General features: G+C 44.8%; 1 long non-coding RNA gene across 2 annotated transcripts in view; it reads right to left on the bottom strand.

The window, feature by feature from the left end:
• Positions 1–1,255: 1,255 nt before the first annotated feature.
• Positions 1,256–26,623, bottom strand: part of LOC138448323 (uncharacterized) — a 91,997-nt gene continuing 66,629 nt past the window's right edge. The window contains exons 2-5 of one of the 2 annotated variants that reach the window (XR_011260149.1): positions 19,803–19,909; positions 18,414–18,477; positions 9,932–10,152; positions 1,256–4,963 (exon numbers count right to left, since the gene is read on the bottom strand). This is a non-coding gene — a long non-coding RNA (uncharacterized lncRNA). The remainder of the gene's footprint in view (positions 4,964–9,931; positions 10,153–18,413; positions 18,478–19,802; positions 19,910–26,623) is intronic. The other variant, XR_011260152.1, reaches the window with a different exon arrangement.

The raw sequence follows: 26,623 nt of genomic DNA, 5'->3' as shown, positions 1-26,623 counted from the left end.
TTTTCAATCAAACTCAAACCCATCTGGCAACTTAATATATAAGGGCTTGGGGAATATAACACACATCAGCACCCTGTAGGGGGGCGCCAGCCAATCAGAAGGCTCAGAACACTGTGTGATAAAAAAAAAAGAAAGAAACGTACCTTTCCTGTGTGGCCTGGCGCCAGCAGCGCCACTGTCCCCTCAGTCCGTTTTCCATGCTGATGACATCAAAGTCATTAACAAGGAAAACGGACTGATGGCTTCAGCAACAATGCGTGGCCCATTCGGGGCTGTGCAGGAAATGTACGTTTCTTTTTTTATTTTGTAAAAAATAGGAAAAAACATGAACTCCTGTTTAGGGAACTACACAGGTGCTAATGGCGATATGCCCCTCGGTGATGGGCCGACCCTGTAGCTAACAGCCCGCTACCCTCGGTAAGGAACCCTTGCTGCGCTCAGGCCCTTAACTTACGCAGCAGGACTTTACCAACAGGGTTGGCCCGCCACCTCGGGGCATATCGCCTCAATACATTTTTAAGCAATGTTGATTTCCTTATTTATGCTTCCTATGTTATTAAATACACACCCTATATTCCTTTCTTTAGGAACCACTGTGGCTTTTTCAGGTCCAATATAAGGTTTCCACACTGCAGACTTTTCCTCTCTCTCAGAAGGGTCGCTAGTAGGGTGTGGGGGGCTATAGCCCCGTTTCTTTTGGTTGTAGAGTCTCTCTAAAAAAAAAGACATTCAGTATAATAAAATATACAAAATCTCTTCAGGTCAAACCCTGCTGCACATTACAGCACACACATTCTGTCAATCCCAGATGGTTGTCATTACAAACATTTTCGGCTTGCGTTCCTATTGTATTTTGTTACAACAGCTAAGCCTTTCAGTTGCCCTTCTAGCACGGCAGGGAAAAACCGGTCTCCAGCCCCTGGCCCCATACCGCTCCCAACATTCAGAGTTACAATGAAACCTTGCACAGGCTGAGCTCTTGATAATGGATACCAAGTCAAAACGACAGTGGTCCAGCCCCACCATGGCCCTCCGCACCCTCCCGACCCCCCGGCTCAATATGACCATGACTGGCACTGCACCTAGGAAAATAGTCGGAGGTATGTCCCTCAACCTCTAATGTATACTTCTTTCTATGCTCAAGACTTCCTGGTTCGACCAGAAGAATCGCAGCCAAAATTCCCCCCTCGTCGACAATTGTTTTGTATCTTTATTTCCGAGTGACGATATTCTTAACAAACGCCCACACACAATGTTATGGTTACACTATTTTATTATAATCCTGAGTAATTGAGAAATAAAAATAGAAAACTGCATGAAATGAGGATGGTAGGCCTATGACCTTTTTGTGTTCTTTACTTAAGTTTGAGAGAACCTGGCAGAGATAAACAATTTAGGCAAACATGGTTGCAGGTCAGGCCGAACTTTAACAAGAGCTGCTCCAGGCGAGAGGTTCCTCTCTACACGCGTCCATTGTACACACATTTATACCTTCAGTTGATGGCAGTTAATATGTAACTGTAATATCCAAGGAAGCATCCAAGGACTTCAGGTAAGTGGAACACATGGAGCGGGAACAATCATCATGCATATAGGCAGGAAAGGAAACTACTTTATTAAGTTACAATGATAGGATCAGTAGCATACAGAAGAATATAAATGATACATCTTCACCGTTGAAGCTCCTATCCTGAAGTCCTGTCCAACGGACTTCTTTGGAATCTGGGCCTACCCAGATTCTACATTCCACTACATCTACTGATGTAATATATATAAAGAAAGGATGCTACTGTAACACATTGAAAAACGTCCCCTGCTGGAAGATGCGATCCCTTGGCAATTTAACAAAAGCATTCTGGGTTGGAACAATCCAACACTAATGCATTGCAATTGCTCCCACAATGTTATCAGGTCTTCCCAGGCAAACCGATGCATCAAAAGAAAAAAATAACTGCAAGAATAACAATACTTGCCCCTTCTTCATATGCGAAGTGAGCACAATAAAGACATTTGACTTTAGCTGAGCTGAGAGCACAAAAACATTCACTGTGCATTAATGCAAAGACCTGCTCTCAAATCTCAACTCTAGCCTTCATCCTCCTTGATCTTTCCTCTGCTTTCAACACGGTAAGCCACGCCATCCCGATCCATCGTCTCTGTGACAACCTGGCCATTGCGGATCAAGCCCTAGCCTGGTTGGCCGCCTTCCTGTATGATCAGCCCTCCCAGGTCCAACTGCGGTCCTTTCTCTCCACCAACTCTCTCTCCACATGTGGTGTTCCTCAGGGCTCTAACCTCTCCCCCTGGCTCGTCAACCTTTATTTGGCCCCTCTGGCCCATCTCATCTCTACCTTCTCTCCTAACTTTCAGTGTTATGCGGATGACACTCAGCCCTCCTTCAGGCTCCCCTCAGCCACCTCTACTCACTCATTCCTGATTGTCTATTCGCTATTTAGGAATGGAGTGCCTCTAACGATCTCTTCCTGAATGTCAGTAAGACTGAGATCCTTCTTATTGGGACCCCTGCTTCGCTTTCCCTTTGTCACTCTGGCCGCCCTCCTTGGGCCCTCTACCTGCGCCTTCCTGTGTGGCAAAAAAACATGGTGTCATCTTCGACTCCACCCTTTCCCTCTCTCCCCACATCACAGATGTTTCTAAGAAGTCCCACTACCAGCTGCACCTCCTCAGAGGTATTCTTCCTTTTCTCACTTTCCCCCAGAAGCTCACTGTCTCCAGATCCCTGGTTCTCTCTAGGCTGGACTACTGCAACAAAATCTAAATCTAAATCTGCCTATCTCTACTCTTCGCCCCCTGCAACTAATCGAGAACAGCACTGCAAGACTTGTCCTTGGCCTCAAGCCCAGGGATTGTATCTCTCCAGCCCTGAACTCTCTTCACTGGCTCCTGGTGGCTGCATGGATCAAGTTCAAGACCCTCTGCATTGTGCACAAGGCTTTCTGAGGCCAAGGACCCACTACATCCAACTCTTTCCCTAATTACCTCCCTCCCAGAGACCTTTGGTCATCTAGCTGCAATCCTCTGTGGATTAGACGCTACTCCAAGCAGAGAGTGTGGGGTAGATCTCTTTCCTTGGCAGGAGCATCCCTCTGTAATGGCCTCCCTGCCCCTCGTAGGCTTCTGCCTGATCTCCTTAAGTTCCAGGAAGATTCTCAAGACCAAACTTTTCTTTTCTTCATTCCCCCCGCTAATGCCCCCCTCTCTCGCATTAACTGGCTGCCCGGTCCCATCTGAGCTCCATGGGGCATCAGGCCCTCCTCACCCAGTATACCTCAGTACCAGGGGTGTGTATACCTACCAAGCCTGGTCTACCCCTGTTCTCACGCTTCACAAGTGGTCCTCACTCCCTGCTTCCCCTGGCACTTGCTCACCTGGCATCCCCTTAGCACTTGCCTAGCCCCATTGCCCCTCCTCCTCCTTCTCTCCCTGCACTTGTATACCTCATCTTGCCCTGCACCTCCCTCCCACCCTTGCATTTTCCCTTCTGTCCCGACCTACACCTCCTCTTACCCAGCACCCACCCTCCTTAAATTCTTGTTACTTCTCTTGCACGATCTGAATGACCTAGTAGGACCATTATTGTTTTTTGTTTCCTGTCCCCAGTTTTTTTGTCGTGTGACGCCTTGAAACACCATTGTATGTATAGACACTTTACGTATAACCAATAAAGAAATAAAATAAATTAAGTCTAACCTCGCTGGAAAGTAGGAATCATGATAAGGGGCTGCAGATTGCTATAGACCAAAGGTTTACATGCCACAGTGTTAGCCAACATTGAAATAAGGAGCGAAAGAATATGTCTTGCCAATGTGCACTATGAACATGAGCCTGTGACCTTGGCACATTTACATCTTACTGTGGAGGCACACATGTGGATGACAACTAGGCACGCCTGCATCAATGCAGAAATCAATATGATTGCTGGAATAGATATACACAGAAGCCCGTAAGCCTTTCAAAAGTCCACTCATTCGAGGCATGCTGGAATTTTAGTCATGCATACTTTTTTTTTCTTTTATTGTTGCTCAATGCACGTTTTGCCCTGGGTGCAACAGCCCACCCAGCCTGCTGCCAAAACCCCCTCCCTTCCCGGTCCGTCCACGCTGTATCTATATATTAACCCACAGCTTTTCATTCATCTGTTTCCATGGATCTGAATTTCATGCTGGAATCATCTCCATATGTCAAGTATGATTACTGAAATTAGCTTAATTGTGGGTAGCAAAAAGCTACTTAGCTAACAGCAATACATACTGAGCAGTTGTTGGGTACTAGGTGCATAGAGTACTGATCAAATAGGTTGCATGGCCCCAACAGTGAAATTATTTAACCAATTGATAGAATTGCCAAAGTCGTTGTATTGGGCTCAAGATGCAAAAGCCTGTTTTTCGGATGTGTATTCAAATTCTGTTTATTTCAGAAAAGAAGTAGCCCACTTTGGCCAAAAATAACTGCCCACACTATTAATTTGGCTTTATTTTCAGGCATTGCCCTTTTGAAGTATAGGGCAATCTGAGCCTGTCTGCACCTCATCTGGGGTCATCTTTGAAAGAATATGTAAACGTGGTACCAGGCGAGTTTATACTGTTTAAATGGAAGTACATATTTACATATGTGGGATACTTGAAATATTTTGCTGTTTTTCACTGTACAGCTTGCCATTATTATTGTTCATTTTTGTGGCATGTGTTCTCAAAATGAAACTCCCCCTGAAACACTTGTGTATAGGCGTATTATAAATGACATATCATATCATATATCATACCATATCACCCTGTGAACGCTGGATGAAGGGTTGCATTGTTATTTGTCCTTGCATCCACTGCACTAAAAATGTGTCCAATATCCACAAAGAATTGATAAGATTCACTATAATGAAAGCATACACCGGAAATGAGTTTCTATTACTGAGATCTTTCTTTTGAAGCGGTTGGTCATTCGTCACCTAGGGAGAATGGAAAAACAAGACACAATGTAAGCAAAGTTTGAAATAATATGTATGCAAGTGTGCTGTATGCTACATGATTGCTGTGACGGAAGAATGTTCAATTTGATGCAAATAATAGACATTGTACATGTTAATTGTAACTTAAATTGATAGTTAACATAAATATGCACTGTGTATGTACAATTATAAATTGGGTACTGAAATATATTTTTGCATTCTCTATTTTACATAGTTATACTGATGTGCGCCTGTCATGGATACAGTTTACCGGTCGACAGCTTCTTCAACCGTAATTGGACAATAATCATCAACAACGCATCTGTGGTAACCATCATCTGGGAAGATCGCCAGACACCAATCTGTCCTTTTGCGGTTCTAGTTATAAGGAGCAACATAGCGGCCTATACGTTCTGAAAACTTGCGATGTGAAAGTGTTGCGTTTGAAATTTAAGCCACTATGCATTCTCTGTAATGGAACGCCATGTGTATCAATCAGAAATCGGCGATGGAAGATAATAACTTTCAGAAGAATGCAAAGACTGGGATTAATCGATCGATGAATGGAATCAGCATTATAAGATCACCGTTCACAGTTAAACAAAAAATTAGAACAATGCGATGTTCACTAGCTATAACCTCTATTGGAAAAAGTAATGCATGTTTTTGTGACTTAATTATCCATTTTTAGCGTTATGTCAAAATTAAAAGTACTTGTTACGCTCCTGACTATTGCTGTTTTCTTCAAAATAAACAGCTTTTATCATTTTTGTGAAAAGAAACAAAAGTTTTGCTTCTATTGTCGATGTGTGTGTTTATGTTCCTGGTTCTGCGTTAGATAACGTTATGACGTTGGTGATGACAGGGTACGTTTGGCTACGCTGCTCACTAACGTCATTAAAATAGGTGGAGTTCATCAACGTTAGAGGCGGGTGAGCGGGTGATCTGAATTAGTGCCGCGAGGGGACTTGAACTTAGGGCGATGGATCAAATTATAAGATTAGCACAAGATGGTGTTACCCGACCAATCAAAGTGTGAAAGACTCGGGTAAGTTTCATTGTAATTTCTTTTAAGAATGATCGATGTATGCTCTGAAATACATGCCCGATCGATTGGGCCGATACAATTTCTGACCCAACTACCCCTTTAAGGTTGCTTAATTAGGGCCACTGCGGGATCCGTCTAGTGGCTACGTTTGTCTGAGGTTACTGAATATGCCTTTCCTTGAGTAGTACAACGATTTTGACAGTTCTATGAGCTATTGGCTTTGGAATTTGGGACGCAGGGGGTGGGGTGTATTTCTTAGGGCTTTGGAAGGCATAATAACGGTAGAGTACAATACTCCATGTTATGTTTCTTGGGATGAGCCACATGATCCATATTCCTGTGTTTATGTGTGAAATCCAAGGCACTGAAAATGTCATTATTAGGTTTTTTGGTAATGGATTGAGATGTCGGCATGTGTACTTGGTGTTCAGTTTGCAGTTTGGGAGCCTAATGCACTTACATCACATTACACACAATAGGCTTCTGTACTGTATAAATTAAGACAAATGTAAAATGTGCTGTCGTTTAGTTTTATTCAAATGATTATATATTATTGTAACGATCCAATACATTTACAACTGAGTGGATCCAAGTATCTTAGAAACCACTTAAACTTAATATTTAAAAAAACAACTTTGTTACTACAGGGAAGGTGAAGAATAGAGAGGAAAGGCCATATTTCCTTGTGATTTGTTCGGCTTTTTTAAATTGAGTGCGACTGAAATTACTTATCCATGCAAACGCCGTAGTTAAGAATATAAATCCAGTGAACTCTTAACACAATAACTTGATCAGGACTGGCATATTATCAGTTTGTTTTCTTAAAGCAAGTCGGGTGAAATTCAAATCTCAAAAGTTAACACATTCTGCAGTCTCATGGTGATCACACAAAACACTTAATTCCTCTGATCGCAAACCTAGATGGCACTATCTTATTAACCTGTGCCATCTTCTCAATTCAGTCTACCAGAAGCCAGCATAGTCAATAGTGAGGGATCATGGGAGTCGGAGTCCCAAATATCCAAAATATCTAGTGAGCCGCAGGCTGCCAAGCTGCTGCTATTTGGCATCCCTGAGATGCCCATCACCAGTAGTGCTCTGTTCATAGCTGTCATACGGCGTATTCAATCTTGGTGGTTGGGCCTTTTGCTAAGCTCCTCGCTTTTATAAGCAAGTCATCTGTTAACGGGGAAGTGCAGGCGGTGGCTGCTGAGGAATGTGGCTATGGATAGGGTCCATTGGAAGCGGCTGCAAGCCAGCTGGCAACCAGCCAGTCGCCTGTCTGCTGCCTGACGTTTCCCTCCTACCCCTCGTCAGAGAGGCTTTTGGTGAGGAGGAATGGGAATTATAAATGGTCTCTGCCAGCCCAAAACTGTTAACTGCCAAGTGTGGAAACATGCCGGACGTTTACTGGGAAATTACTATTTTATTGCTATGAATTCTATTACTTGTTGCAGGGCATATGGAGGTTGACAAAATACCTGTTATGTGATACGTAGAGGCTCGTTTTAGTTGTCGCTACACTTGTGTGGAGGTCTTCAAACTTTTGCTGGTCTTATGGCTGTTGTCCACACTCATTGCTTGGCGTATGGAGGCCGGCCATTTCACTTGGTGTGCAAATGGATAATAGCATTGCCGATTATTGGGCATATTGAATTTAGAAAAAGGTTTCTGTATAGTTGGGCAACATCATCAATACCTGCGAAATGTGGAGAACCTCTAACAGAATCTTTACATTAATTCTTCTGTTCTTATAAAGTTTACATCAATTGTACTGGCACAGATTGCTTTCTAAATATATCCTGTGAGTGGGGTTCCTCGAAACCCCCTCATCAAATCCCATTATGTTGATGACCGGCTTACCCAAAGTGCCTTTTAATGTACCATTTTTGTGAGAACTTCCTTGTTGGGTGGGTTTGAGTTCTAAGTAATTGGTCTTTTAATTCTTTCAGATTTTATTAATGTTACTGCTCCTCTTTTCTGTAAATACACAATTTGGGTCTATTTTTGCAGAAATTCGAAGTGTTTTTTGTAGTCATCTGGTATCCTGTGTGACTAGCTCAAGGCAGTTTCGTAAATGTATACACAGCCCCCACTGACATTAAAGAGCAACCATTTCTTGTATTTGGAAGGACACTGTCCTTGAAACTGGGGGATTTCTTTAATTTCATGAGGGAAGGACGGACAGTGGTTTTGACGCAAGTATTTTCTGTTTCATCCTCTCTAGACACAGACATTGAACATGGATCAGAACAAAGCTCTACCAAACTCTTCTCAGCCCAGCAGTCAATGGAGGCACAGCAGCAGCAGCTCACATCACAGAAGTATATTCATAAATTGCTATGCCATTTGTTGGCCTTTTTGTGATGACCAACCCATGCCCTATTGCATTTGGTTTCCTCATCCATATACACATTCCCAAACACCTATAGTTATTTATTCTATGTATTTGTTTGTATTGTGTCAAAAGCCCACGGGCATGGGGCACAGGGAATTTTAACACAATGGATACGAACGTGGAAGACGGGAGGGATAGACACAAAGAAAGAAGAAGCGGTTGACCAGAACACTGTCTAAAAGGGAAGTTGACCAATTACTTGAAAAGGAAGGTTTTCAGGGATTTTCCAAAAAGTGGGGATTTTCCTTCAATCTAAATCGCTGGAACAGACACCTGGAGTTGATTAGAGGAGTGTAGTGGTCTGCTTGGGTTATAACGAGCAATTAAAGATCTGAGATACGCAAGGGCGGCCTCAGAAACGCAACGATGGATCATGGTACATACTTTAAAGTTTATGCGTTCCTGTAAGTGCTCTGAGTTAATGGGCCTCATTACGAGGTAGGCGGCCACGGAATGAACAGTGCCGGTAAGGGACCGACACCGTTCATTCCGGGCCGCCCTATTACGAGGTCTGCAGCGGGTCCCGCTCTGGAACGCCTGGTCAGACCAGGCGTCCTTAGTGGGACCCGCTAGCAGACCAGGATGCTAACAACGGGCCCGTCATTAACGGGCCCGTTGTTAGCATCCTCCCCATTCCCAATGAGCCCTATGGGGCTCAAATGGGAATGGGGATGTACCGGGTCCAGGTCCCACAAAAGGGATTTACCGGGCCCTCCAAGGTCGGAATGGCCCGGTAAATCCCCTTTTGCAGGACCCGAACCTGGTACCCAATATGGGGGTAGCCATGCTGCTAAAAGCGGCATGGCTACCTCCATACTCGTAATGAGGCCCAATGTCTCTTAGGTGGGTTGTGTGACACCAATTGGTCTTGCAAGTCCAAACAAACTTCTAATAGCACTTGATATCAAGCAAAGGCTATAGGCAGGAGCTAAATAGCACCCATCCATTTTGATTCCTGAATGACTGCCCGACTGCCCTCCTCTCAGGCCAACGTGCTCCTCTGCAGTACAAACTCTGCACTTGGAGGTTCCTGCAATTTCAGATTTTCTATGGCTTTGTCTCCTCAGCAGTTCCTGCTTACCTGCATCATGTCCCCTTTTTGACCCTCTTGCCCACTCTTTAGCTTTGCCCACCATCCCTGTTTTACTCCTCATCGTTTCCTGACTCGCCTCATTCTTCCATGGCTGTTTCTCTGTTTAACAGATGCTATTTCATACTTTCCAATTCTTCCTCTCCCTGCTTTGGGGTCTCTCCTCACCCTCTCTCTAAGCTTGTTTGCTCTCTATGCTTCTATTTTCAACACCATCACTCGTAACTTTGTCAATCTGGCCTCTGACTGTTTTCCGATCAAAATGGTCTTCTTTCTGACCTTTGAAAACTATGAATGCTGAAAGTGCTCTTCTTTCTGTCCTTGTTTCTCCAGGTTCATCACTCGTGTTATCCCACAGTGCATGTACATTAAAACAATTAAAATATTCATCTATGCATTTAAGTTTTAGAAAGTGGGCGCGAGGTCAATTACCTGGCTTGTACAATGAGTAATTGCAGTGTTCAGATGGGTTTTCGGAGTCCGCTTCGTGGGAGGTTTCTGAGAGGCCACCGTAGTTGGTGAACAGGGTTATTGTCACTTAGATCTAGGCAGCCTCTATCAAGGAGCAGTAAAGCAAGACTTCAGGAACTCTGGCAGTGGTGTAATGCTACAGTGCCACAAACGGAGCACTCAAATTAGACCGAAGCTGTATGCTGGAACAGAAATGAAAAATAAATACACTTAAAAAAAAGTGATCCTGATACACTGTAGCTGATGGTGGTCACTCAGATGCTTGGAGACATGAAAAACTGCAGGTCGAACTGCAAACATAATAATCCAAATATTGCAAATGATGTTGACAAAAAATATATATATAAAAGGATATCACTTTTAAAGAGATAAAACACAACTCCAAAGTTCCACAATTAAAATCCAAAAATAACTAATTACAATTTGAAACTAAAATCAATCATAACATTTAAACTGGAATATTAAATATAAAAGTTTAAATTATAAACATTAAACATTTGAAAAGTAAATAAGAGGTCAAAGAATACTAAATGTTGTCCAACAAAATCACAATTCAAGAGACCAGAATCAAAACTGAGTTCCAAAACAGCAAATCAAAAAGGAAATGTTTGTTTGAAAAAAAAAAAAAAATCACACTTCCCCAATTCCTTTTTCGAATTACAATTTTGATATTCCGGCCGTGCTGTCTTTTGAGCAAAGGTCACTTCCCCTAAGAGAGAAGATGCACTGTTCCCATGCCGGCAATGCTTCAGAGTGGGGTTGAGGGTAGATTTTGAATAAATATATAGCATAGGGTCCCGGTTAATTCCTGTTATAGTGGGGCTCCACTTGGTCGAGTCCCTGGGGTGGAGGACTGGGTCCCAGGTTTGTAGTAGGCACCACTGGGAGTTCTATTTCAGGAGCAGGAGGGGCCATCACCTTCTTGGTATGGGTGCCGTGAACCTAGTACTTTACACCTTGCAGCTTCAGGGCAGTGTCTGTGGTCATAATCACAGTAAATGGTCCATTCCACTTGGGTCGTAAGCTATTTTCACGGGCAAAGTCCTTGAGCATCACTAGGTCTCCCTCCTGTATAGAATGTAGTTTCTGCTGGCCTGACATGGGTTGTGCCTCGCTGACCTGGCAGTAGATCTATCTCATGACAGAAGTAAGGTGTTTGAAATAATCCAGACCTGAATCATCAGTCAGTGCCAAAAGCAACCTGGTCACGGAGGGAGGAGCTGTAGCTGGCAGGGGCATTGTTCTTGCCATCATGATCGCAAATGGAGCAAATCCAGCAAAGCGGCTGGGCATACCTCTCATCTACATGAGGCTAAGGGGCAATGCATCTGGCCAACTTAGTCCTGTGTGTGTGTGCGCACTTTTGCCAGCTTGTAGCTCCCCATTCCTCCTTTCTTTTTTCCCCCACGCTTTGTGTTCTACATTGTCCCTTGGGTAGCCTGCAGTGTGTGTAGCAATGGTGTCAGTTTTGCTACAGGATCTTGTACATGAGAACTGGGGAGAAAGGTCTTGGGACACAGAACTTGCAACAGTGCGCAGACAAAAGGTTAGGGCAGCAGCAACAGGGTCAAGCGGAGTGCTGTAGTGGGCCAGAGGACACAGTGCACCACAATGATACAGGCACCTTAGATGTGATGTCCTCTGTTGCTACAGCTGTGACAGTCTGGCCAGACTCTGGGGCATCTGGGAACTCCCCAGCCTCAGTGCGCTGAAGGTGGCTCCTGTGTCCACCAACATCCTGGCACGCATGCCACCTACCTGTACTGTCACACAGGGGCCACTGGAAGGGAAATGGGTGGTTGTAATGGTAATGGGTTATTTATAACGCACTTAATACCCAGAGGTTTCTAAGCACGGACCCAGTGATCGAACTTGTGTTGCTCACGTCGTCTTCCTGCAAAGATGAGCGCGTTGCCCCTAAGCTATCCTCCCGAGTTATGGCGAGGAGTTGGGGTGCCAGGGGGACTTCCTCTGGGTCCAGTTCCCATCAAGATTGAGGGAACTGGAAGGGACTCTGGCCTGGCTGCTGCAGAAAGGTTGGCAAGGCGGTGCCAGAAGAGGCACCTTGGCTGTTTTTACTACTGGCTGGGAGATGAGCGGCAGTGGTCTGGAATCCAGCCTGTGGTTGTCCAGGCTGGGGCTCTGGCCTGGAACTGGCATTGTGATCTGGGAGTCTAGGCTGAGCGGGAAGGTGAAAGTAACCAGGTGGGCATGGTGCAGGAAGCTGCAATTTGCTGTGAACAGACAGAGCTGTGGCCTAGTTCTGCTGATGATGAGTCCGCTGAGGACAGTTGTACTTTCACTGGTCCCATTCCTTACAATAGGCGCACTGGTCCTCATGCACGCAGTGACCTAACTGGGACGTGCACCAGGCTGGAGGTGGATACTGGCTTGGGACATGCAGAGGCATGTACCAAAGGCTCTGATAGCCTCAGTACTGGGAGTTCAGAGGGGCCATCAGGGAGTGGTGAATGATTCCTCTTCTTCTTTCGCCACGAAATTCGTGCTGTCCTCTAGAAGCCCCATACTGGTCTCTATAGGGTGATAGTACAGAGGCTGATGCAGGAAAGGCATACCCCAAGAGGCAGGAACTAGGAAGGTAGCAGAATAGCTGGGTGGGGAGCAAGCACAGAAACATCTAGGACATCCTCTGGGGCAGAAGGGGTCACTGGGGGCAATACTAGGAACAGGCAGGTGTTACACCCATAACTGGGATAATTTCTCATTTTCTCTAGATTAGGCTGTTCTAGCTTCCTCTCTACGGTCACTTGTTGTTCCAGCCACTTTTTACTTGCCACAGACACACTCTTCAGGGACTACAATGTGTAGCACTGCCACTGCCTAACTGCTGAGTTCCCTTTCTCCCTTTTAAGAACCACAGGCACCGCAGCTAGGTGAGTCTCATCAAAAGAGCCTTCTAGGGGCCAGACCGGTAGGTTTTGACGCTTGGTCTGTTTATGCAATACTAGCATCCATCTGACAATGTGTGGGACATGCACTGTAGCCATGAGTGCCGCAGGGGAATCAGGGGAAAGGCTCACTGCCTGGCTTGCAGAATGTCCCATTCTGACAGGCAAAAAGGTGTTGTACACAAACTAAGATGTCATCTTCTCCAGACTTTTCTACTGTTCCTCCCTTTTCTTCGGTCTTCCCTCCTCTCACCTCTCCCCACTTAAATCTATCTACCATTCTGCCATCCGCTCCCTCTACCTTCTCTCACCCCTTAACCCCATCTCCTCTACTCTCATCTCTCTAGGCTGGCTTTCTTTTCACTCCCAACTTAAATTCAAATTCCTTTGTTTTATCTTCAAATCCCTCCATAGTCTTGCCCCCCCACCTAACCTCCCTTCTTACTCTCTACTCCCCCTCTCGTTCTCTTTGCTCTGCTATCTCTTCCTACTCTCCCCTCCTCCGCCTCCCTGCGCCTCCTCCCGTTTCTGCTCTTTCCAACTTATTGCTCTGTTCCACTGGAACCGCCTCCCCCTACCTATCCGCTCTTCTCCCTCCTACCCTACCTTTCACTCTTCTCTAAAATCTTACCTCTTCCACTCCCCCTAACACCTCTCACCCCCTCTTCCACTTCTCTACATCCTTGCCCTACCCCCTTCTTCTCCACCTCTTCGCCCTTTCCTCCCCTCCACTTCCCTTTCATACTACCTTCTGCTCTTACCAAATCTTATTCTTCCCTTTCCTCTTCCTCTCACCCTCCTGCTTCCCTCTAACTCCGCTGACATCTCCTCTCATCCCTCCTTTTCCCTCCCTTTCCTTTGTCACTCTACACTCCCTCCTCTCCCCAGCAATAATGTAAACCTTTCCTCGTCCATCGAGTTGTGATTCATTCATCATCTTATATTGTTGTACCTCCCACTCCCTCTTATTCCCTTGTCCCTCTCCCCTCCCTCCTACCAAGAATGTAAATGGTTCCTTTCACTTTTTCAATTTAAGTTTCAATTATTACCTGTTGTTTATTGTCTCTCCTCTATCCCTTGTCCCTCTCCGCTTCTTCCTCACATCAGCAATAATGTAAATTGTTCCTTATACTGTCTTCGAGTTGTGATTCAATTACCATCTTTAGCTTGTTGTATTTCTTCTAGTTCTTATGTACAGCACTTTGGATTAAAGGGCTATATAAATTCAATAAAATACAAATACAATCGCTCACAGGCACTCACAGGTGCTCAACTGGGCAAGGGGTTGGATGATAAACTGTTGCAGGACAGGGGGCACGGTAATGCCAAGCTACTGGTCCACTCCCAAAAGGAGTGTTAAGTACAATTCCCAGGCATCCCTGGTAAACTACACTCATTCAGGCAGGCAGGACAGGCAGGCATTCTGCACAAAAGAGTTCCAAGCAAAGATGATCTCTAGAGGCCCACTTTCGTGGGCCTAAAGAAATATGCGGTTCTCATGAACAGGATATGGACACAATAAAAATTGGTAAGTGCGTGAGGTTGGGCCCTGTGATAGCCTTGTCCAGGGACGTCATTTAGGGGTCGGCAGAGGTCGCTATTGCGACCTCTGAGGTCTTCCTTGTGACCTCTGTGGTCTCCCGTGCGACCTCTAAAAATAAAAAAAAAAAGACGTTCTAGTTCCAAGAAAATATTATCAGACAGTCCTAGAAGTAGCTCACTTACAAGTTGAGGAAGGGCATCTCGGAACGGAAAAGACTACTAGGAAAATTTTGGATAGATTCTACTGGCCAGGGGTAAACCAACAAGTGGTTAGGTTTTGTCAATCCTGCGAGGAATGTCAGAAGAAGAATAGAGCCAATACAATGAAAGTCCCATTACAACCTATGCCACTTGTTCTAGAACCTTTTAGTCGAATTGGACTCGATATTGTCGGTCCTATAGACCCCATGAGAAGAGGCCATAAATACATCCTCGTTGTGGTAGACTATGCCACTCGATACCCAGAAGCCTTTCCCTTATAAGCCACTAATACGCAACAGATATGCGACGTATTGATTCCCTTTATTGGACGAGTGGGGATTCCAAGAGAAATCGTCACAGACCGGGGATCAAACTTTATGTCCAATGTCTTGAAGCAAGTCTGTGATACCCTGAAAATTGAACATCTAAAGACAGCTGTTTACCATCCACAGACTGATGGATTAGTCGAACGCTATAATCAAACTATTAAGCAGATGCTAAGGAAGACAACCTCGCCAGAAAACAGGGACTGGGACAGGGTGTTGCTATGGATATTAATGACCCTAAGAAACACTCCCCAATCATCAACAGGATTCTCACCTTTCGAGTTACTGTTCGGAAGACCAGTAAGAACTTTATTAGATGTTCTGAAAGAAAATTGGGAGGAGCAACCAGATCGGGAACTAACTCTAACAGAATACGCTTCTCAGCTACAAGAACGAATCGAAAAACTACAGGCTACAGCTAGAGACAACCTTCTTCAAGCTCAATTGAATCAAGAAAGAAATTACAACCAAAAGGCCCAGTACGTACTTTTAAAACAGGGGATCAGGTGCTAGTCTTACTGCCCACCTTAGACAACAAGATGATGGTCAGCTGGAAGGGACCTTTTGAAATTCAGGAAGTCCTGTGGCCTTTAACGTATAAGGTGAAGCAACCGGGTAGTAGACTGTCTTGTCAGACCTATCATGTAAATTTGCTTAAAAAGTGGATACCTCCAGTGCAAAACATTGCTATGATCACTAATGAAGTACCACCAGAAGAAAACTTCCCACAAATTAAGGAGAGGATAGGTGTGGAAAGCTTAAACATCAACACCGAGTTGACAGCACTGCAGAAATCCGAACTGTCTCTCCTCTTACAAGAGTTTGCCGAGATATTCTCCTTACTTCCAGGAAGAACTAAACTGACTTGCCATCGAATAGATACTAAACCTGGGTCTATAGTAAGGCTCAGCCCTTACCGAATACCTGAGTCAAAGATAAAGGCCTTTAACCAGGAAGTACAGGAAATGTTAGATTTGGGAATCATCGAACCATCATATAGTGACTGGAGTTCACCGGTAGTCCTGGTTCCAAGGCCAGATGGCAGTGTGAGGTTCTGCATGGACTTCCGGAAATTGAATGACATTTCGAAATTTGATGCTTACCCTATGCCGCGTATAGAAGACCTGCTAAATAATCTAGGGAAGGCCAAGTTCCTGACCACCATTGATTTAACCAAGGGTTATTGGCAGATACCGTTATCACCGGTTGATAAGGAAAAGACGGCCTTTGCTACTCCTACCGGCCTATACCAGTTTACGGTGTTGCCCTTTGGTTTACATGGGGCACCTGCAACATTTCAAAGGTTGATGAATTACCTGATAAAAGGTCATGAAAATTACGTCGGAGCATATCTTGATGACATCATTATCTATAGTCACTCCTGGCAAGAACATCTGGTTCATCTAAGAAACATACTCGCGACTTTGAAAGGGGCTGGATTACACATAAACCCTAAGAAGACCTATGTAGCGACATTTCATACTAAATATTTGGGATACTATGTAGGCCAGGGAATGATTAAACCCCAAGAGGAGAAAGTGAAGGCTATCAAGCAGTTGAAGTTCCCGGAAACTCCAAAACAGGTACGGGCCTTTCTAGGATTTGTAGGGTACTATAGGAGGTTTATCCCGCATTTTTCTACTTTAGCTACTCCTCTAACAGATCTGCTGAAGAAGCCCACTTTACATAAGAAAGATTGGCAAACAGGTGAAACACTAAAAGCCTTTAATGCTTTAAAAGAGGCCCTGACCAGAAGAGCTGTTTTACACTGTCCAGACTTTAAGTCTCCATTTCTTCTTCAGACTGATGCATCAGGAACGGGACTCAGGGCAGTTCTTCTCCAGAACCAAGATGAAGTTGAAAGGCCAATACTATTCAACAGTCGGAAATTGTTACTGCACGAATTAAGTTACCCGACGATAGAAAAAGAGTGTTTGGCCGTCAAGTGGGCCATTGATGCTCTTAGATATTACCTGCTTGGCCGAGAGTTTACGCTAATTACAGATCATGCTCCATTGGTCTGGTTAGCCCGTAACAAAGACTCAAACCAGAGAGTGCTCAGGTGGTTTCTTTCCATCCAGCCCTTCTCCTTTAAAACTGTTCATAGACCTGGGAAGCTGCTGTCACAAGCTGATTATTTATCCAGAGCGGAAACCCTTCCCGAACGTAAGGGTTTAGTAGAGGGGGTGTGACGCTGTGCTTAGGCCTGGCAGACTCACGTTCATCATAATATTTAATGAAAGCATAAACCAGGAAGTCCTACCTGTATGGACTTTCCTCTAATGGCTTTTCGCTGTGCTGTTTTGGTTACCTAGGAGACCGGAGCTCGCACGGAGGAGGGAGAAAAGGACGGTTACAGCTGGGCATATTGAGCGGAGCCGAAGATGAACAGCTGTGCGGCAGACAAATAACTGGGGGTGAGCGAAGGAGTTAGTCGGATTCCTGCCGGCAGCCTGCTGACAGAGGTGCTGCGGAAAGGAGGAAGTCAGAACATAAATTGTAGCGAGCGTTATCGCGCAGTCCTGACATAGACCCGAAGGCTGTTGCTGAGACTTATGGTGACTGAAGGTACGATGAAAGCTTGAATGTAATGCGAAGCCGTTAAATAATGAGGCGATTGCTAACGCCTAACCTTGGCTGAAAACGCCATGCTGTCAGACGAGGACGGCCTTGATGAACTTTGTAACGAACGCCTTCTTGACGAGTAAGGGACGTGTGATGAGCCCCAGGCGACCGTGGTCGCTGTGAATATTTAATGAACTCAGCACCCTTACGCATATTTAATGATCTCAGCGCCGTTGCGCTTACTGAACAAAATTCTGCACCGTTGTGCTCATTTAATAAACTCAGCGCCATTGCGCTTATTTAACTAACTCAGTGCCGTTGCACACACAGTTACTAGAAGTTAATACTGAGAAGACGAGTGTTGTCGCCGCAGAAGATAGGAGCTAAAGCTCTGTTGCACCACGAACCGTTCAGCCGAATGTTGTAGAGTTACTGGACAAACTACGAATCCTGATTTAAATTGGAGCTGAAAATGTGGGGAAAGTATACAATCTGACAGGGACACTGAACCGAAGTATGACCTTGGGTTAGTGAAATAACAATATTGAAGAACCAGAGGGGATTTAACAGAAAAAATCTGTTAAACTGTTACACGTTAAACACAAAAGAGAAGTCGTTGGGAATCTACAACCTGAACCAAGATCCTAGTGTCATATACAAGTGTTTAATGGACAAGAACTTAAAGGAACAAAAGGAGCGGAGCAAAGGTTCGAAGAATAAAGTTACCAGAAGAGACAAGAGAAAAGAAAGAGAGAAAAAGAGTCAGAGCATAAGAGACAACTTTAGAGTCGGATAAAAAAAAAAACAATAGCACAGTCAGGAAAGGAATCTGTGAATAAGAAAAGGAAAAGATAAACAAATAAACCCTAAAGAACTTTATTAACTCATACCTGAACTTACCTTCAAGACATCCTGGTGCAGAAGTTGGAGAAGCCGAGAAAAGACGTATCCTTTTTCCAACAACCTAAAAGAGAGAGTGTTATGTTAATAAAAGAATTGGGTTCTCGTGGAAATCCATACAAAAAGTTTCTGTTGGCTCAGAGTTTTATTCATTTCATTCAGTTACATTGCTACAACTCATTAAAGGTTTATTTCAGGCACACTTCAGGGGGTGAGTCACTGATTTAGTATGTTCTTCTCAGTATGTTCAACTCAGACTTTCATCCTCCAGAGGTCGATAAATGAGTACCAACACAGGTTGGGTGATATTGGGTGTATATTTTTTCTACATAAAGCACTTAAGCGTAAGTGCTATATAATAACACATCATTATCATTTGGTCATGGACGTCTGCTTGCATTCACAGTAATTTGGTAATATGGGCCTATACACACTGATCTTAACGATACATATGGCGATCCATTCTTGTATGAAATGTACATCACATTATAGTGATATTGTAACCATATATTTCGTAGTGTACAAGGCTATGTGATGCCACTTCCTGTTTTGTCAATGGGTAAAAGGTCGTGTTCCATCGCTTCCCATGAAATCACTTTGCGGTGGGGTCACTTCCTGTGATGTCATCAGGAGTCAAGGGTCGTGTGATGTCACTTCCGCTACCCTTGGCATTTTAGTGAAATGACGTCCCTGGCCTTGTTCACTCCAAGTGAATGTCTAGGAGATGAGTTTGATACAGACTAGGTGGCTCTGGTACTAGTAAACTGAATTAGGCACCTCGGTGGGGTGAGGGCTCCAATCGCCAGACAAAGCAAAATGAAGGGTATCAAGGAACACTCCACAAAGTTATCCACAGGAGGACTTACTATTAAGTTGCCACCTCACCACTCTTTGCGCCCAGTTTCAGGCAAACTAGTAAACTGAATTAAGTGACATGTAGGGCGCTCTAAAACGAGGCTCAAAGCAGACCGGTCCCTAAGGTGAGCAATGATCCACAGCTACCCTTGTTCACCCTCCAGTATGGGCCTACAAGGTGACTTTGTTACGGGTTAGGTGACTCCGCTCACCTGGGGAACTCTCAGGGTTAAAACCGGACACTGGATAAAATTAGGGTTTGAGAATTGGAGGCTATAAATAGTTGGGTAGATTATCTAGAAAGCAACACCTACAGTCTGCCAGTACAATTGTGTGATGTTGTGTAGGTGTGCAGATCCTCCTCTGACAGTGGCAACGCTCCAGCGCCTGGCCACTGTGGGAGTGGGTCGTGGGTTGACTGGATTGGTACACTGACCTACCCTCAGTGTTACCACCCCCTAAGAGACTAGGGGCCCTCCCCTCAAGCTACAAGCTGGCAATGTCAGTGTGCTTGACTGATCTGGCAATGCTTACCTTACTACTTGATCCGGCAGACAGGCAGCTAGACACTGGTACAGCAGGCAGCATGGATTGCAGGTTCACCTTTTCTCTGGGACTGGTAGGTCTTGGTCCATAGATTGCTGGAACAGGGGAAAGTTAGAATCCATGTGGCTAGAAAGGGCTGTTGCTGAAGGCAGGAAATGGACAGAGGCGATGAGTGCAGGCCGCAGAACATGGGTGAGTTTAGTCAGAGAAGGTGCTCTTCAGGTTATCAGGGACCAAGACCCGGTTCTGTATCTGAGTCACAGGCACCAGAAAACTGGGGAAGTGTGGGAGACTCCAGTCAGAGCCACAGTTTTGGACCAGGGAGTCAACAGACCCAATGGGTGTGAGTTGTGTACATAGGCGGACTGGCCCCCACCCCCACTGGGAATAACAGGCAGGCTACACTGAAAAGTGGGAACACAATGAAGGCACCAAAGTCTTGGTAGAAACAAGGAACAGATTTATTACAGACAGAGGAGTAAACTCATTGCAAGCAGGATAAATTAGACACACTGAATTAGCTAGGCACACACACTGGCATGGAACCCGGGGCCTGGGGAGTACCCTTGGATGCAGGGGGGACACCAAGGGAGAAATGGAAAGGTTGGAGAGGAAATGGAATGAGTGGGCGGTTGGAGACAGAGGGCTAAGAGATGGGGGACAGAAAAAGAAAGGAAGGGAGAGAGGGGGTGCCCAATGAGAGTGGGGGTGCCCAGTGAGAGAGCACACACTGGGGCACACGAGGGAGAAAGAGAGAGGGAGAAAGAGAGACACAGAGACACAGACTGGGGGAAGCAGGGCAGAGAGGAGAAATAGAAAAGTTTGAGTAAGTGGGAGAAAATGAAGGGTAGACTGGGGTCAAGGGTACCTTAGATAGGAGATCTCTCTGCCCTCAACCCCCACAGTCAGCAGGCACCGCATCAGCCAAAAAAAGAGAGCCAGTCCTCTCTCCAGAGGCTTATATAAGGCTGTTGCTCTTGCTCATTCCAGGGCCAGCCCCTCACAGAGGAACACAACAATTGTGGTTTCCAGGGGAGATGGGTACACATTTTCAGGTAATTACAGGACGGAGGATAAGTGTACTTCTAGAGCCCGCCTCCACCCATTCCCACAATAGGGAAAACTAGATTCGGTGCGATTCCCAGGTCAGGGGAGTTGAAAATATAGAGTGCAGGGTAGTTGGAGCCCAGAGGGAAGGTTCATTGTAAGGTCAGAGGAGATGACATTATGAGGAGATTAAATTATAGAGTGCAGGGCAGTTGGGGCCAAAGGGGAGGTTAATTGTTGGGTGTCAGACAAGTGGCTTTCCAGAGCCGACCCACCCCCATGATGGACAACTATTTTTGCAGGGATCAAGAAGGGCAGGACAAAGAGAGATAGACATTACAGGTTTCAGGAAGGGTTGAAAGAGGACAGTCCCAGACTTAAATTGAACAACAGGTGGAACCAGTTCCAGGAGGGGGTGGAGTCCTTGGGGAAGGAGCATGCAGGGGACACAGAGCAAGGCAAGGTCTCACACACACTCTAAGGACGCAATGTCAATGATGGGCGATGTCCAGTGTGCCAGAAACTAAATACACCCACAGGGGACCATGCAAGTACTTGAGCATAAACAGCACAGAAACTGTAGTCTGGGGCGAAGATACAGTCATGTGCAGTGCAAGGTGGAAAATACATGTGGGAAACAGGAGATTCACAAATAGCTATTTCCACACACCCACAGTCAAAACCAAACCACACATTTTATATGCAGGAGCAATGCTGAAAATCCCAAGAGGGTTTGGGGGACAGACTCAGGGGAAGCAGGGTAGTCTGTCTTTTATGTGATATGATATGATATGGCATTTATAACACGCCTATACACAAGTGTTTCAATGTGGTTGGCCATCCCTGTTTTTCATCTTGAAAATGTGGTCACTCAAACACTGCACTGAAAAAAAACACGCTTAGCCCAGTACATCCACCACTTTCATGAGAGATTTCATGACAGGTTCTCTTGGAGACATTTTGGAAAATTGGGACCAGTGGTACAATTTGCAGCATGTACGGACTGATATTTTGACTGAAAAGCCATGAGTTTTACTGGCAGCTTTGTAGGGAGTTTAAGAAATATTTCAGTACTACAAAACCCAAACCGCAGATCTCTTCCCTGCTGCTTAGGTTTATGAGGTTTGGGGCCCATATTTTCTTTGCAATTCGTCCGCCTTCTGCATTTCTTACTGTCTTCTCCCCTGAAACTCCATTAGCCTGCCTCCAGCTTCTAACAACCGTGCATCAATGGAAAAGCATAGATCCGGTACACCTAGCGCAAGGTGATCCCTGGATATATATCAAACATGCTTTTGTTGATTAGGACTATCTACAGATATTGCTCGCTCACATTTGACAAACGTGTAATGCCTTTGATCGACACACTGTGGACATTCTCTTTTCTTTTATTCAATGCTGTTTTTATGGCCTAGCTCTGACGTTTGTAACTAGTGCAGAGATCGCAGGTTCCCCCTGCCGTGCATGGGCAGGCCATCTAGATCTGTTTTTTTTTTAATTCTTGGACTTGCAGTTTTCCTAAAGTTAAAATGGGAAAGAGAAAACTTCAAGGCCCTAAATTTAAGGGATGGCACGGGCGGCATTCTCGTGCGTGGCAACAGGGAATTTGAGCGCTCCTGGGATGGCCACCAGCCTCTGTAGCTATCAGCCTTCAATGCGGTCGACTGAAACATACAGACATCTTTTTGTATTTGGGTGGCGTCCATTTAAATTGGCGGTGTACCAAATAGCATTTAATTTTTTGGCCAAATAGCAAATAGTTCAGGTTTTTGGTCAAAGCTGGATAGTTGTTTTATTTAATCAATCTAGTTCCAAATTTGAAAATCACATCTTTTCTAAATAATTTAAAGCAGTCCTAATCTTGGTCATTTTGTTTTAGGGGATTCCTTTATTCAGGGAAACCACAAGGCAGACCTTAAAATGGCTGTTCTGGCCATGTAGGCTCTTTGCGACCCCAAGATGGCAGTCTCCCTGGTGTTTTGAACTTGTTCAGACCAGTTCTTGGCCCTGGGCAGTCCACTAAACCTCCTGTGGATATGGGCCTAGGTGTTTGGTGGTTTTTTAGGCCGACCTGGTTGGCTTGCTGCTAAAACCTTTGTTTAAAATCCCCTAATGGGATTGGTGGGCTGGCAAGCCCCTGTGACTGAAGAGATGTATAGAGGAAATCCTGTTCCTGAGTTTAGTGCTACTGTATTTTGGAATGGTAAGCAGGTCTGCTTACCCGCTCAAGGCTTTGTAGCCATTCCAACCATTACTGCATTTTTAGCCCCTCTTCTGGCCATACTGGCCGGATGCATTGTTCTGGATATGATTCCCGTTTGGGTCTTTAGCTGCTGGGTGTCATTCCTGAGATTTCCGCATCTTCTATGTGTGGTAGCACTTGAAAAAACCCAATTGATACAAGTCACCAAAAGTGCACAGGAGTTTTTCCAAGACATTTTTATGAAGCTGTTGCCCACAATATATGGCAGTATAAAAACACACTTTCATGCTGCCTGTGCCCATACATGCATATGCATTCTACACTGATCCATGCCAATGTTAAGTTTTACTTGGATTTGCCAATATGAAAATGCCATGGCACTGTAGGAAACATGCCCAGACTGGCTGCACCAATGTAGGCCAGTTTAGCCATATATTAACACTTATTAATTTGAAATTTGCTTTACGCCTGATGCCCAGTATCAAAATGCAATGCCACTGTAAGAATATTTGGCCAGACTGGCGCCATCTACTGCTCTTGTTGCCCAGTAGCCATGCCGCAGTAAGAGTATACATACACTGTCTGCACCCATGAAGGCCAGTCTAGCTATGTAAAGGAACTCATGTTTGCTTTACCTTTGATGCCCAGTAAAAAATACCCTGCCACAGTAAGAAAGTATAGCCTGACTAACTGTACCCATGTGTCCATCATGTGGTGGACCCACAACATGCCCAGTGCTCCTGGCACATTCTGTGGTACCTGGGAGAACGAAGACACCTCGTGAACCACAAAATCGGGCATTCCAGAGCACAGTGGACAAACCACTCATAGGACCAGCATAGCCTGCTCGTGATGTCATGCCAGCATTAAGGCTTGCCTGACAGAACAAGGAAGTGCTTCTCAACATTTCGCCATTTGCCTGTGAGTGGCGACTGCATGGTGTTTATTTACCTCAGTTTCTCCTGCTTTGTTGCTGGCCATCTCATGGATCTGCTATTTGCTTTTGGTGTGTCTGTGTTCTTGGGTAGGATTCGACCCCTGCTTCCTCTTAGAACTTCTTTTGGATTATCCTCACTTGGACTCTTGGAAACTGAGTTGTGTGCTTCTGCGTTTTGGATCTTGGACTTCCTTTGGACTTTGTTTTTGGATACACCTTTGAATTATAATTTCTCCTTGGATTGGTTGTTGTTCTCTCCCATGGTATTCCTGTAGCCTATGTCCTTGTGCCACCCGGGTCACAGCCATTTGAACTGTTACTTTTTTTGTTCTTGTGAATAGGTAAGAGGTGCTCTGGCCTATGGACTGTTTTTTTATCTGATTTACCATCACTATAGTAGGTGTTCTTCAGTCTTCTTACCATCACAAGGTGGCCAGTCGACAGGGAAATGGAGGCAGGGATTAGCACAACCTGTATCAGGTAGGCTGGCACCCTTTTGTTTTTTCTCCCCTTTCAGCTTATGGCGAGCATCCTTGTGGTATTTCTCCCTTCCTTCTATTTGGCTTCTCCAAGATTATGTGTTCTTTTCGGTGATCTTGTTGTGGTCGTAAGGAATGTCTGTCGTCCTCCTGGGTAGGGCTGGGTGATATGGACCTAAAGTTATATCTCAATATTCTTGGGCTGAATGGCGATATACGATTTATAACTCAATATTGTTTATCAGGGTTAAATGCTCAGGTATACACCGAAAACTACATGTGAGTTGTCACAATCACCTTTCTTTATAAGACATTGATCAAAATAAAGTGCAGATACAGGCTTCCTCTTCCTGTTTGAGAATACACACAGCTGTGTAAATATGAAAATGTAAATACAAAATGGTAGCATATGTAAAATTGGAGCTCTGCCACTGGGTCTCTTGACCATAGCCATCAGAGGAGTGTAAAGGGGTGCATCCATGTTCTCAGTGCTTGCTGTGACAAAAGCCTTGCTTGCAGCGCTTCCGCGGGTGTGCTCACCTGGAGAAGGCACAGAAACCCCCTATTTGGGAAAAAACAGTATGTCCTGTTTGTGAGATGATAGTAACTTGTCATGATGGTCACTACCTAAAAAATTCAATAGGTATGCTATGAACATCTTTATTATACATTAAATATGATGAGTTGTTGTACTGAATAAGAAAACCGAGACCACTACTTGATTGTGTTCGCTGCTCTTTTTCTGGCTGCCATTTTACCACAGCATGCATATATTCACATACACACATTGCGCATGGCGAACATCTAAAAACAAAGCCTGGAAACAAGAAATAAATGGAAAAGAAATTTAGAAACAATTTTTTTTTTTAAATAGCTTGCATTTAGAATAACTACTGTGCTCTGACTTCCCCAACATAGTTCAGCCCTTCATCAGTGGTGGCAGCAATTTGTGGGTCTAAAATGAAAACCACAAACATGTCTGTTAAAAGAGGATTCCTGAGAGAAACGCTCTAGTAGTCAACTAACCGCTTGTATAGAGTGTCACTGATCCCAGAATCCACTCTTTCCTCGTTTTTGAGGGCGTTGTTATACTTGGTTGAATTAATGTTCTCTGTTATGCCCACTAAGGTGATATAGAGTGTTACCAATTTTCAATGCAAGCCCAGAATGTCCAACCCCCACTGGGGAAGACTTATCCTAGTTGGCCAGGCATGGTCTTCGTGAGTGTATAGACGGTTGACTTTTGAAAGTATGTGGACCTTTCTTTGCAGCAAAAAGGCCCTGCAAACAGCCTTTGTAGATCAAGTTAATTAGAGTGAAAACTGAAGTTTTTTTTACATTTTTTAAAATGTATCTATATTTATATTGTGCCAACGCAAGCCCGTGGGCATCAGGGCGCTCACAAAAACAACAAATACACTTACTTACATGGCAAAAGAAATGAGGAGCAGTTGAAGGAATGCATCTTTCCTGGACTCAATATTAGATTAACAGTGGTCCTTACACAAAGTGCCTTTTACCTGTATGGGGGAGGAAGTCTGCAAGTGCCGGAACTGATTGCTGCAAAACAACATTGGGCTGTGGGATTGTGTAAATATGATGAAAGCCTGCAAGTGGGTGTCGCCAGTTCTGGGGGTCTTTCGCCTGGGGCGTGTGCGTGCGCGAGGGCCACATCTCTATCCCCCCAATTGCTGTCCCTTATTTCATAGCTAGTTCTCTCCCTATGGCACTACCTTCTCCAATCACTGTCTTCTTTTTGACACAGCCCTCCACTCCCTTTTCCTTCTACGTCTCTCTACCCTTTCAGCTGGGTTGTTGCTCGCTCTCCCTCCCACTCTCTAGAGCTCAGATACTCTTAATTGGTCCATGCTCTGTTCACACTCCGCTCTGCTTCATTGTCTCGCTTCTGACACTTTACTGCTCCTTCCACATCTATTTTAATTGCTTCCCACAGGTGAATTCTTATGATTTTAGAGAAGCATCACAGGCAAAGTAAACGAGGAAAGTCCAGAAAAAAGTCTTCTAATTAAAAAAGAAAAATTGTGCAATTAGATGTGTGGTTTTTTACTGTACACCAATGGTCTGTAAACTGCGGCTTTCCCGATCTTTATGGATAACAACTTGCATGATCCCGCCCCATTGA

Source organism: Ambystoma mexicanum, chromosome 1p (genome assembly GCF_040938575.1).
Source record: "Ambystoma mexicanum isolate Mex_15411 chromosome 1p, UKY_AmexF1_1, whole genome shotgun sequence".
NCBI lineage: Eukaryota > Metazoa > Chordata > Amphibia > Caudata > Ambystomatidae > Ambystoma > Ambystoma mexicanum.
The sequence above is the reverse complement of the archived record's forward strand: the minus strand, read 5'-3'. Positions and strand labels throughout refer to the sequence as shown.